Source organism: Anopheles coluzzii, chromosome 2 (genome assembly GCF_943734685.1).
Source record: "Anopheles coluzzii chromosome 2, AcolN3, whole genome shotgun sequence".
Taxonomy (NCBI): domain Eukaryota; kingdom Metazoa; phylum Arthropoda; class Insecta; order Diptera; family Culicidae; genus Anopheles; species Anopheles coluzzii.
Genome location: NC_064670.1, coordinates 66803174 through 66815843, shown reverse-complemented (window position 1 = coordinate 66815843; position 12670 = coordinate 66803174). Strand labels below are relative to the sequence as shown.

Sequence of the window (12670 nt, the reverse complement as noted above, 5' to 3'; positions counted from 1 at the left end):
GAGGGAAAGGAGGGAAAGGAGGGAAAAGAGGGAAAGGAGGGAAAGGAGGGAAAGGAGGGAAAGGAGGGAAAAGAGGGAAAAGAGGGAAAGGATGGAAAGGTGGGAAAGGAGGGAAAGGAGGGAAAGGAGGGAAAGGATGGAAAGGAGGAAAAGCAGGGAAAGAAGGGGAAGGAGGGAAAGGAAGGAAAGGAGGGAAAGTATTTCGAAACGCACAATCAAATGTATTTCGAACCACCAATTGGGACGAAAAAGTTACTGCAGGTATATTTCCATACCGTTTCAAACTGTTTCGTCGCTTCTCAGCCCAAGTAAGCACGGAGGAGCTGAGCCGGAATCGATACGAGCACACACCAACTGGTTGAATTTGAAGACAGATGTTTTAACCACCAGATCCACAATACACATCTTCAAACATTGATTCCGGGATTAGGCATCTCCGAGCTACCAAACAGCTACCGAACACTCAATTCATTCCAGAAGTACCAATTAAGGGGAGAGATGTTGGATCATTCAGTTACCGCAGGACTCCACACAGCATAACACGGAGCGCAACATAGCAACTGACAGCTGCCAAACGCGTAAGAAAACGCTTGGGAAAGGAGGTAAAGCGTTTCATTAACTGTCGGTAATCGCAGTAGGTTGGTAGCTTTCCAATGAGAAATGAGCGGCCTACTACGGATATTCATAACATGGTACCGGCAATACAGCGTTTTCTGAAGCGTTAAGCAGCTGTCAGTTGTTATGTTGCGCTCCGTGTTATGCTGTGTGGAGTCCTGCGGTTATAAGGGGGGAGATGTTGGATCATAGCACACATTGCAATCATAACATTTTCATGTAATAATTATTAATTGATCATAGTTCACGTTGTTACATTCTGAACTATAAAAAGTAGGGAATGCAAATAACACGTTCAGTTTGAATAAACCTATCGATTGAAACTCATCGTAGTTTGGCAATCCAGTACACAACAGATACTATGATGCCTTTTGCCGCAACCGTACCACACTACATTGTGCTGATAGGCGACAGTTTTTGGTGTTATGGTTGCTGTACTTGCAGCAATTGGTGCAAATTCTATGCCGAATAAAAAGAGTTAATTTTATATTGGGTGTCTTACCGTTCAATTGCCTGCAACGAGTGGTTTCGTGAGGAAATCCACAAATTATACATATTGTTTCCTTTTCTGGCCCTTTGTGACAATGCTGTATATTTTGATGTTTCGACCTTTCTTGCTTGGATACTCCTTCGTTCGTGGCCGCATAATGGCTAGTTCTTCAGAGGGTTTCAGCCATTCTGCTAGGTCTTGTAGCGTAAGATTCTTGTTATCTTGTTTCGTACTTATCGTGTGTTTCAACTAGGCATGGGCAAAACGATTCTTTTCACCGAACGCGAACGAACTAGTTCGATCACCAAAAAGAACCGTACGTGAACGACGATTCTTTCGTTCTTTTTTTCATGGGGTGTTTATTTACAAAGAACGCTCGTTATCTTTTTCATTTACCCGCCATAGACGCATACTGTAGCCAAAGGAGTACTCATTCTGCGGTTGACACCAATAATTTAAAAACATTACAGGGTTTTACAAGTCAGAATAGAATGTCAGCAAAATAATTTCAGAAGCTCAAGATTCAGTTTAGCTGTCAAACGTTGTTGTTTCACCGCACCGATGCTATTTTCAATAGCGCAATTTGATTTTTAAATCGCTCAAGTTGTTTTTTTAGAGGCCTTTCGCATCATTTTGCAAATTCAAACACTCATTATTTGATTATATGATTGAGATCAATGCTTTTATTCATTTAAGCATTATATTTATGAAATATTACGTATTTATGGTAAAAATGGCGATTTTCTGTACAAAAAGCTACATAAACAGTGTACATGTTTACATACGCAAGTGCTCGTAGCTTTTTGCACAGAAACACTCATTTTTTACAATAAATACGTAATGTTTCATAAATATAACGCTATAAATGCACTAAATAATTGATTTGTATACAAATAATCTCAAAATTCGTGTTTGAATTTGCAAAACGATGCGAAAGGCCTCTAAAAAAAACAACTTGAGCGATTTAAAAATCAAATTGCGCTATTGAAAATAGCATCGGTGCGGTGAAACAACAACTTTTGACAGCTAAACTGCATCTTGAGCTTCTGAAATTGTTTTGCTGACATTCGATTCTGACTTGTAAAACCCTGTAAAGACTCGGCCCATCTGCTGTCTGGCTAGCTATCGAAAAACCGACCAAAAACTAGCATGTATAAAACTAATACGAGCATAGACGTCTCCAGCATATATTGTACCCTATGCCTTATACACACTCAAGGATTCTGTAAAAAAAACTACTTAAATATGGATCAACATGATGAGCGCAATTCCAGTTCAGTTCATTCGCGAATAATGAATAATCCGTTTGAACGGGATCGATCTATTGAATTGTATATGTATAATTTCCACACCAACAGAGCACAGATCGAACACAAATGAGCCAGTTCGAACGCGTTCGATGAATTCAGTTGTGTAGGTACGATTTACACACCAACAGAACACAGATCGAGCACCAGTTCGAACGCGTTCGATGAATTCAGTCGTATAGATACGATTTCCAAACCAACAGCACACCAAGGATAATGTATTTAGAAGGTTGATTTTTATCGCTTTTGCTGGGCGACATTGTGGGGGACATCTGTCACTCTCTGCATACAAATTTCATTACCCCGCACCAGCCCTCCCCGATTTTTATACCGTAGCCCCCGGAAGAGAAATGTCAAGTCGAGAAATGTCATTTTGCTCTGAACAACTTCACCTTGTCATTTATAACACCTTGCAGCACACGTATCGAACACTGCCTGACAAATTCGACGGCGTTCGAGGAATTGAGTTGTATGGGTACGATTTCAACACCAACAGGGTACATTTTGATCTCTGACGACCCGTTCGCACGGTGCGAGAAAGAGCGAGAAAGCAATATGATTTTGCACGTTTCATTACCACATTTATGTGTGTCGTCGAACAATGAACGGAACGTTCGAACGCGTTCGGTGTAGTCAGTTTCTTCCAAAAGTCCTGGTCGTTTTTTGTTAAGAATCTCGTTCGTTCGTGCACTTTACCGAACTGTTCGAACGGTTCGATTCTCGTTCAACCTTTCGTTCCGAAGTTCGGTTGAAAACCTTGATGTTAAATCGTTTAGCAGCCTTTGGTCATTCAAAAATCCTTCTTGCTTCAACAACACCATGTTGCCAATGAGATTGCGCAAAGCGTTGGAAATTCTAGCAGTAAAGACTTGTAAATGCTTTCAGGGTTCCCGACCATTTTGTCGAGCCTGGTTATTACGAGCGCAACGGTTTTCTGGGTTAAGCATTGATCCGCTAACTGCACGAAGTGCTTAACCTTTCAGATGCTTTTGCAGCCTATTTATGTTTTCTAAATTAATTTCACTACTTGCCGATCCGTTGGTTAAAGCATCCTCTCTGGAGCCACTAATCGCTTAATCGCTGGCGCGCTGCATAACGTAGCTATTCAGCAAGTATTGCTACCCAGCAACGCTTTTTTTTTAAGGCTAAATTATCGTAAGCGACAGACGGAAAGAAGGAAAAGGAGGGAAAGGAATGAGGAGGGAAAGGATGGAAAGGCGAGAAAGGAGGGAAAGGAAGGAAATGAGGGACTACTTGCCGATCCGTTGGTTGATGCATCCTCTCTGGAGCCACCATTTGTCGCGCACACGAAAGTGTCTTTCGGAGCTGCAGCCCAAGACAGGCACAGTACACGCCGACTTAAGCACAATAATAAACGCACCAACTGGCTCTTGGCAAATGATGCCTTCATTAATTTTTTCAATTGAATTTATACTCTAAAAATGCTGACCATCGTCGAGCAGCATTTTCTTCTTAGCCTATGTTTTCCATAAAATCGTTGAAAAAGCGCGCATCGCTGGCGCGTTGCATAACGTAGCTATTCAGCAATTAGTGCTACCTAGAAACGCTTTGTTTTTAAGGCTAAATTATCGTAAGCGACAGACGGAAACAAGGAAAAGGAGGGAAAGGATGGAAAGGAGGGAAAGGAGGAAAAAGAGGGAAAGGAGGGAACGGTAGGAAAGAAGGGAAAAGAGGGAAAGAAGGGAAAGGATGGAAAGGAGGGAAATGAGGGAAAGGAGGAAAAGGAGGGAAAGGAGGGAAAGGAGGGAAAGGAGGGAAAGGTGGGAAAGGAGGGAAAGGAGGGAAAGGAGGGGAAGTAGGGAAAGGAGGGAAATGAGGGAAAGCAGGGAAAGGAGGGAAAGGAGGGAAAGGAGGGAAAGGAGGGAAAGGAGGGAAAGGAGGGAAAGGTTGGAAAGGAGGGAAAGGAGGAAAAGGAGGGATAAGAGGGAAAGGAGGGAACGGTTCGAAAGAAGGGAAAGGAGGGAAAGAAGAGAAAGGATGGAAAGGAGGGAAATGAGGGAAAGGATGGAAAGGAGGGAATGGTGGGAAAGGAGTTAAAGGAGGGAAAGGAGGGAAAGGAGGGAAAGGCGGAAAAGGAGGGAAAGGAGGGAAAGGAGGAAAAGGAGGAAAAGGAGGGAAAGGAGGGAAAGGTGGGAAAGGAGGGAAAGGAGAAAAAGGAGGGAAAGGAGGGAAAGGAGGGAAAGGAGGGAAAGCAGGGAAAGCAGGGAAAGGAGGGAAAGGAGGGAAAGGAGGGAAAGGAGAGAAAGGAGGGAAAGGAGGGAAAGAAGGGAACGGTTGGAAAGGAGGGATAGGTTGGAAAGGAGGGATAGGTTGGAAAGGAGGGAAAGGAATGAAAGGAGGGAAAGAAGGGAAAGGAGGGAAAGAAGGGAAAGGATGGAAAGGAGGGAAATGAGGGAAAGGAGTAAAAGGAGGGAAAGGAGGGAAAGGAGGGAAAGGTGGGAAAGGAGGGAAAGGAGGGAAAGGAGGGAAAGGAGGGAAAGGAGGGAAAGGAGGGAAAGGAGGGAAAAGAGGGAAAGGAGGGAACGGTTGGAAAGGAGGGAAAGGAGGGAAAGGAGAGAAAGGAGGGAAAGGAGGTAAAGGAGGGAAAGGAGGGAACGGTTGGAAAGGAGGGATAGGATGGAACGGAGGGAAAGGAGGGAAAGGAGGGAAATGAGGGAAAGGAGGGAAAGGAGGGAAAGGAGGGAAAGGAGGGAAAGGAGGGAAAGGAGGGAAAGAAGGGAAAGGAGGGAAAGGAGGGAAAGGAGGGAAAGGAGGGAAAGGAGGGAAATTAGGGAAAGGAGGGAAAGGAGGGAAAAGAGGGAAAGAATGGAAAAGAGGGAAAGGAGGGTAAAAAGGGAAAGGAGGGAAAGGAGGGAAAGCACAATATTAAACGCACCAACTAGCTCTTGGCAAATAATGCCTTCATTATTTTTTTTTTCAATTGAATTTATACTCTAAAAATGCTGACCGTCGTCGATCAGCATTTCCTTCTTAGCCTATGTTTTCCATTAAATCGTTAAATTCCATTGAATTGTTAAGCGCGTTTAATCGCTGGCGCGTTGCATAACGTAGCTATTCAGCAAGTATTGCTACGCTTGTTTTTAAGGCTAAATTATCGTAAGCGACAGACGGAAAGAAGGAAAAGGAGGGAAAGGAGGGAAAGGAGGGCATTGGACTACTTGCCGATCCGTTGGTTGATGCATCCTCTCTGGAGCCACCATTTGTCGAGCACATGAGAGTGTCTTTCGGAGCAGCAGCCCAAGACAGGCACAGTACACGCCGACTTAAGCACAATAATAAACGCACCAACTGGCTATTGGCAAATAATGCCTTCATTATTTTTTTTTCAATTGAATTTATACTCTAAAAATGCTGACCGTCGTCGATCAGCATTTTCTTCTTAGCCTATGTTTTTCATTAAATCGTTAAATTCCATTTAATCGTTAAGCGCGTTTAATCGCTGGCGCGTTGCATAACGTAGCTATTCAGCAAGTATTGCTACCTAGCAACACTTTGTTTTTAAGGCTAAATTATCGTAAGCGACAGACGGAAAGGAGGAAAAGGAGGGAAAGGAATGAGGAGGGAAAGGATGGAAATGAGGGAATTGGGGGAACGGAGGGAAAGAAGGGAAAGGTTGGAAAGGAGGGAAAGGAGGGAAAGGAGGGAAAGGAGGGAAAGGAGGGAAAGGAGGGAAAGGAGGAAAAGGAGGGAAAGGAGGGAAAGGAGGGAAAGGAGGAAAAGTAGGGAAAGGAGGGAAAGGAGGGAAAGGAGGGAAAGGAGGGAAGGAGAGAAAGAAGGGAAAGGAGGGCATTTGACTAGTTGCCGATCCGTTGGTTGATGCATCCTCTCTGGAGCCACCATTTGTCGCGCACACGAAAATGTCTTTCGGAGCAGCAACCCAAGACAGGCACAGTACACGCCGACTTAAGCACAATAATAAACGCACCAACTAGTTTCAATTGAATTTATACTCAAAAAATGCTGACCGTCGTCCATCAGTATTTTCTTCTTAGCCTATGTTTTCCATAAAATCGTTGAAAAAGCACGCATCGCTGGCGCGTTGCATAACGTAGCTATTCAGCAAGTATTGACCAGCAACGCTTCGTTTTTAAAGCTTAATTATCGTAAGCGACAGAGGGAAAGATAAAAAGGAGGGAAAAGAATGAAAGGAGGGAAAGGTGGGAAAAGAGGGAAAAGAGGGAAAGGAGGGAAAGGAGGGAAAGGAGGGAAAGGAGGGAAAGGAGGTAAAGGAGGGAAAGGAGGGAAAGGAGGAAAAGGAGGGAAAGGTTGGAAAGGAGGGAAAGGAGGGAAAGGAGGGAAGTAGAGAAAGAAGGGAAAGGAGGGCATTTGACTACTTGCCGATCCGTTGGTTGATGCATCCTCTCTGGAGCCACCATTTGTCGCGCACACGAAAGTGTCTTTCGGAGCAGCAACCCAAGACAGGCACAGTACACGCCGACTTAAGCACAATAATAAACGCACCAACTGGTTTCAATTGAATTTATACTCAAAAAATGCTGACCGTCGTCCATCAGTATTTTCTTCTTAGCCTATGTTTTCCATAAAATCGTTGAAAAAGCACGCATCGCTGGCGCGTTGCATAACGTAGCTATTCAGCAAGTAGTGACCAGCAACGCTTCGTTTTTAAAGCTTAATTATCGTCAGCGACAGAGGGAAAGATAAAAAGGAGGGAAAAGAATGAAAGGAGGGAAAGGTGGGAAAAGAGGGAAAAGAGGGAAAGGAGGAAAAGGAGGAAAGGAGGGAAAGGAGGGAAAAGAGGGAAAGGATGGAACGGAGGGATAGGAGGGAAAGGAGGGAAAGGAGGAAAGGAGGGAAAGGAGGGAAAGGAGGGAAAGGAGGGAAAGGAGGGAAAGGATGGAAAGGAGGGAAAGGAGGGAAATGAGGGAAAGGAGGGAAAGTATTTCGAAACGCACAATCAAATGTATTTCGAACCACCAATTGGGACGAAAAAGTTACTGCAGGTATATTTCCATACCGTTTCAAACTGTTTCGTCGCTTCTCAGCCCAAGTAAGCACGGAGGAGCTGAGCCGGAATCGATACGAGCACACACCAACTGGTTGAATTTGAAGACAGATGTTTTAACCAACAGATCCATAATACACACCTTCAAACATTGTTTCCGGGATTAGGCATCTCCGAGCTACCAAACAGCTACCGAACACTCAATTCATTCCAGAAGTACCAATTAAGGGGAGAGATGTTGGATCATTCAGTTACCGCAGGACTCCACACAGCATAACACGGAGCGCAACATAACAACTGACTGCTGCCAAACGCGTAAGAAAACGCTTGGGAAAGGAGGTAAAGCGTTTCATTAACTGTCGGTACAGGTTGGTAGCTTTCCAATGAGAAATGAGCGGCCTGCTACGGATATTCATAACATGGTACCGGCAATACAGCGTTTGCTGAAGCGTTAAGCAGCTGTCAGTTGTTATGTTGCGCTCCGTGTTATGCTGTGTGGAGTCCTGCGGTTATAAGGGGGGAGATGTTGGATCATAGCACACATTGCAATCATAACATTTTCATGTAATAATTATTAATTGATCATAGTTCACGTTGTTACATTCTGAACTATAAAAAGTAGGGAATGCAAATAACACGTTCAGTTTGAATAAACCTATCGATTGAAACTCATCGTAGTTTGGCAATCCAGTACACAACAGATACTATGATGCCTTTTGCCGTAACCGTACCACACTACATTGTGCTGATAGGCGACAGTTTTTGGTGTTATGGTTGCTGTACTTGCAGCAATTGGTGCAAATTCTATGCCGAATAAAAAGAGTTAATTTTATATTGGGTGTCTTACCGTTCAATTGCCTGCAACGAGTGGTTTCGTGAGGAAATCCACAAATTATACATATTGTTTCCTTTTCTGGCCCTTTGTGACAATGCTGTATATTTTGATGTTTCGACCTTTCTTGCTTGGATACTCCTTCGTTCGTGGCCGCATAATGGCTAGTTCTTCAGAGGGTTTCAGCCATTCTGCTAGGTCTTGTAGCGTAAGATTCTTGTTATCTTGTTTCGTACTTATCGTGTGTTTCAACTAGGCATGGGCAAAACGATTCTTTTCACCGAACGCGAACGAACTAGTTCGCTCACCAAAAAGAACCGTACGTGAACGACGATTCTTTCGTTCTTTTTTTCATGGGGTGTTTATTTACAAAGAACGCTCGTTATCTTTTTCATTTACCCGCCATAGACGCATACTGTAGCCAAAGAAGTACTCATTCTGCGGTTGACACCAATAATTTAAAAACATTAAAGACTCGGCCCATCTGCTGTCTGGCTAGCTATCGAAAAACCGACCAAAAACTAGCATGTATAAAACTAATACGAGCATAGATGCCTCCAGCATATATTGTACCCTATGCCTTATACACACTCAAGGATTCTATAAAAAAAACTACTTAAATATGGATCAACATGATGAGCGCAATTCCAGTTCAGTTCATTCGCGAATAATGAATAATCCGTTTGAACGGGATCGATCTATTGAATTGTATATGTATAATTTCCACACCAACAGAGCACAGATCGAACACAAATGAGCCAGTTCGAACGCGTTCGATGAATTCAGTTGTGTAGGTACGATTTACACACCAACAGAACACAGATCGAGCACCAGTTCGAACGCGTTCGATGAATTCAGTCGTATAGATACGATTTCCAAACCAACAGCACACCAAGGATAATGTATTTAGAAGGTTGATTTTTATCGCTTTTGCTGGGCGACATTGTGGGGGACATCTGTCACTCTCTGCATACAAATTTCATTACCCCGCACCAGCCCTCCCCGATTTTTATACCGTAGCCCCCGGAAGAGAAATGTCAAGTCGAGAAATGTCATTTTGCTCTGAACAACTTCACCTTGTCATTTATAACACCTTGCAGCACACGTATCGAACACTGCCTGACAAATTCGACGGCGTTCGAGGAATTGAGTTGTATGGGTACGATTTCAACACCAACAGGGTACATTTTGATCTCTGACGACCCGTTCGCACGGTGCGAGAAAGAGCGAGAAAGCAATATGATTTTGCACGTTTCATTACCACATTTATGTGTGTCGTCGAACAATGAACGGAACGTTCGAACGCGTTCGGTGTAGTCAGTTTCTTCCAAAAGTCCTGGTCGTTTTTTGTTAAGAATCTCGTTCGTTCGTGCACTTTACCGAACTGTTCGAACGGTTCGATTCTCGTTCAACCCAAGTAGCAACCGAAGCTTTTTTCTCCCAGTTTCAACCCCCTCATGTCCAAAAACTGCCTTCGCTTACTATTCCTATCCCGTTTCTACATTCCACAACGTTTGTTGCGTTCTCGCTCATCAGGGTGTTAGTCAATTCTCTCTTGCCACACGAAGAGAATTCTCCTGCACACTTCGTATGTTGGATTCTACCCATCCCTGTTGAACACACGTCATTTTCTTCCATCGCACTCATCAGGGTGTTTGCTCTTTTCCATCCAAGCCAAAGAGCGACTTCAGTGTGCTCTGAACCGTGGATGTGAGAGTGTGTGTTTGTGTGCTGCGTGAACTATTTTTCCTGCGTGAAACACTTTCCATACTGCGCCATCCGCGGTGTTCTTTCTGCTTCATCGGAGGACGAATTTTTATCATCTAATTGTTTGGGTAAGTGTCCTTTTCTAAGTGTCTAGTGCTATGTGACATTTATTCTAATTCTAATATTATTCTAATATGCAATGTTTTGCACATTACAAGTTTCAGATGTGTGCTGCTACCGCTAGCTGTTCCTCAAACTACTTAAAAAGTGTGACACTGTGTGCACAGGCGTTAGAGTTTCAATTGATCCTCAAGCACAAAGGTAAGTTTGTCACATCTTTAAATCAAGTGTAATCTTTTTAACAAAGTGTGTCTATTAATTGTGTACTTTCATCAACAGCCTTCATACAACACCGCGGTTGAGGCGCGCCAAATCTGATGACATCTTTCCTGAACCAAGCAGGCTGAACACGCGCACCACCACGGGCTCCAGCGCGGTGTGAAGAGGGAAGAAGAAAAGACAGAATTGGAAACAGCCGCGCCAGGCTTCCAACCACCGTGTGTGTGTATGTAAGTATGTGAGAACACATGTGTGAATCTTCTTGTGGGAACTGCAAAAAGAAGAGAATAAAGAGTGTGAAGCAGCTAGACTGCCGCAACCAAATCAAGAGAGTGAATTCTCATTTCAATCCGAAAAACTGGGAGAGAGTCTGGGGTCGAAAAACTGGGACATGCGAGAGAGAATAAAACTAGAAACACGAGAGAGGACACGAAGCGCTTTCGGGTTTTTTTTCGCCTTCGCGCACATTTTGCTTTATGCGCGCGAAAAAGTGAGCCTTGATCAGCGCGATGGCTCCCATACAAAGGCCTTCGGCTTTGCTATCTGGGAACCTTTCGTTCCGAAGTTCGGTTGAAAACCTTGATGTTAAATCGTTTAGCAGCCTTTGGTCATTCAAAAATCCTTCTTGCTTCAACAACACCATGTTGTCAATGAGATTGCGCAAAGCGTTGGAAAATTCTAAAAATGCTGAAGGATTATCTGTCGTTATATGTTTTATCACTAGTAATTCTAGCAGTAAAGACATGTAAATGCTTTCAGGGTTCCCGACCATTTTGTCGAGCCTGGTTATTACGAGCGCAACGGTTTTCTGGGTTAAGCATTGATCCGCTAACTGCACGAAGTGCTTAACCTTTCAGATGCTTTTGCAGCCTATTTATGTTTTATAAATTAATTTCACTACTTGCCGATCCGTTGGTTAATGCATCCTCTCTGGAGCCACTAATCGCTTAATCGCTGGCGCGTTGCATAACGTAGCTATTCAGCAAGTATTGCTACCTAGCAACGCTTTGTTTTTAAGGCTAAATTATCGTAAGCGACAGACGGAAAGAAGGAAAAGGAGGGAAAGGAATGAGGAGGGAAAGGATGGAAAGGCGAGAAAGGAGGGAAAGGAAGGAAATGAGAAAATGGAGGGAACAAAGGGAAAGGAGGGAAAGGAGGGAAAGGAGGGTAAGGAGGGAAAGGAGGGAAAGAAGAGAAAGGATGGAACGGAGGGAGAGGAGGGAAAGGAGGAAAAGAAGGGAAAGGAGGGAAAGGAGGGAAAGGATGGAAAGGAGGGAAAGGAGGGAAGGAGAGAAAGAAGGGAAAGGAGGGCATTGGACTACTTGCCGATCCGTTGGTTGATGCATCCTCTCTGGAGCCACCATTGGTCGCGCACACGAAACTGTCTTTCGGAGCTGCAGCCCAAGACAGGCACAGTACACGCCGACTTAAACACAATAATAAACGCACCAACTGGCTCTTGGCAAATGATGCCTTCATTAATTTTTTCAATTGAATTTATACTCTAAAAATGCTGACCGTCGTCGATCAGCATTTTCTTCTTAGCCTATGTTTTCCATTAAATCGTTAAATTCCATTTAATCGTTAAGCGCGTTTAATCGCTGGCGCGTTGCATAACGCAAGTATTGCTACCTAGCAACACTTTGTTTTTAAGGCTAAATTATCGTAAGCGACATACGGAAAGGAGGGAAGGAGGGAAAGGATGGAAAGGCGAAAAAGGAGGGAAAGGAAGAAAATGAGGGAATGGAGGGAACGGAGGGAAAGGAGGGAAAGAAGGGAAAGGATGGAAAGGAGGGAAATGAGGGAAAGGAGGGAAAGGAGGGAAAGGTTGGAAAGGAGGGAAAGGAGGGAAAGGAGGGAAAGGAGGGAAAGGAGGAAAAGAAGGGAAAGGAGGGAAAGGTTGGAAAGGAGGGAAAGGAGGAAAAGGAGGGAAGGAGAGAAAGAAGGGAAAGGAGGGCATTGGACTACTTGCCGATCCGTTGGTTGATGCATCCTCTCTGGAGCCACCATTGGTCGCGCACACGAAACTATCTTTCGGAGCAGCAGCCCAAGACAGGCACAGTACACGCCGACTTAAGCACAATAATAAACGCACCAACTGGCTCTTGGCAAATGATGCCTTCATTAATTTTTTCAATTGAATTTATACTCTAAAAATGCTGACCGTCGTCGATCAGCATTTTCTTCTTAGCCTATGTTTTCCATTTAATCGTTAAATTCCATTTAATCGTTAAGCGCGTTTAATCGCTGGCGCGTTGCATAACGCAAGTATTGCTACCTAGCAACACTTTGTTTTTAAGGCTAAATTATCGTAAGCGACATACGGAAAGGAGGGAAAGGAGGGAAAGGATGGTGTTGATGACAGCGCCGCATAATTAGGTCATCACGGCCTGGGA

General features: G+C 44.0%; 1 long non-coding RNA gene across 1 annotated transcript; it reads left to right on the top strand.

Moving 5' to 3' along the window:
* Positions 1 to 9468: 9468 nt before the first annotated feature.
* LOC125906768 (uncharacterized) lies at positions 9469 to 10817 on the top strand. Its single transcript, XR_007452108.1, has 3 exons — positions 9469 to 10063; positions 10154 to 10256; positions 10335 to 10817. It is a non-coding gene; the product is annotated as an uncharacterized LOC125906768 (long non-coding RNA).
* The last annotated feature ends 1853 nt before the right edge of the window (positions 10818 to 12670 follow it).